This window comes from Chiloscyllium punctatum, unplaced genomic scaffold (assembly GCF_047496795.1).
Source record: "Chiloscyllium punctatum isolate Juve2018m unplaced genomic scaffold, sChiPun1.3 scaffold_1182, whole genome shotgun sequence".
In the NCBI taxonomy this organism is placed as follows: domain Eukaryota; kingdom Metazoa; phylum Chordata; class Chondrichthyes; order Orectolobiformes; family Hemiscylliidae; genus Chiloscyllium; species Chiloscyllium punctatum.
The window spans coordinates 3,672-4,639 of record NW_027310916.1 but is presented as its reverse complement, the minus strand read 5'-3'; the positions used below and the strand labels follow the sequence as shown (position 1 = coordinate 4,639).

The 968-nt window shown below is 66.5% G+C and overlaps 1 non-coding gene across 1 annotated transcript; it reads left to right on the top strand.

The window, feature by feature from the left end:
- Positions 1–579: 579 nt before the first annotated feature.
- LOC140474798 (5.8S ribosomal RNA) lies at positions 580–733 on the top strand. The gene has a single exon (XR_011959428.1). It is a non-coding gene; the product is annotated as a 5.8S ribosomal RNA (ribosomal RNA).
- The last annotated feature ends 235 nt before the right edge of the window (positions 734–968 follow it).

Genomic DNA, 968 nt, shown 5'->3' with positions numbered 1-968 from the left:
AGCAGGGCGAACGAGCGATCCCGCTCTCGGTCGGGGCGCCTGGCGTCGATCGGTGGTCGGTGGCTTGCGGGCAAGCTGCGCTGTGAGTGTGGGAACGAGTATGACGAGCCGTTGCCGCGACTCCCAGTCCACCTCGGCGGTGGCTGGGCCGGGCGGGCGTCTGCTCGGGCGAGTGCCGCCCCCGCCTCCTCGCAGGAAGTCCGCTCGCCGACACGCCGCCACGTGCACGCGTCAGTGACGCTGCCGAACCGATGGCCGGTGCCCGTTCCCGCCTCTGCTTTTCCTAGGGCAAAGCTGCTGCACGCCTCGTGATACTAGGCGGGCGACATGGTGGCGGTGATCCTGCCTCCGTCGCTGCGGTGCGTTGGGGCACGCATCGCCTCTTGGGCGCCCTGTCCTCCTCCCCCCAATAGACGTATGTTTCTGCGGGCCGCACCAGGATGGTGCTCCCCATCGCTTCACGCCACCCTGCTCCGCCCGCACGCCGGCGTGCAGGTGGCTGTAGCTCAAGGTGGGGAGCGTATGTGCGGTCCGGGTCGCTTTCCTCTGGCGAGGGAGAGACCTAAAACAAACTCAGACAACTCTTGACGGTGGATCACTCGGCTCGTGCGTCGATGACGAACGCAGCTAGCTGCGAGAATTAATGTGAATTGCAGGACACATTGATCATCGACACTTTGAACGCACTTTGCGGCCCCGGGTTCTTCCCGGGGCCACGCCTGTCTGAGGGTCGTTTGGCAATCAATCGCACTCGCCTTGGCTGGCGAGAGCGCGGCTGGGGTGTCGCAGAGGACCCGTCCTCTTTGTCCCCCTAAGTTCAGACTCCGGAGCCCTCCGGCGTCGGAGCGCTTGGCCTTTCCCCCCCACCCTGCACATTCCGTTCGTCAGGCTCGACGCCATCCCCCCGCCGGGGAGCGCGGCCTGGCGTCCGTCTGTGTCGTGGCAGTGGGGCCAGCACGGCTGTCACC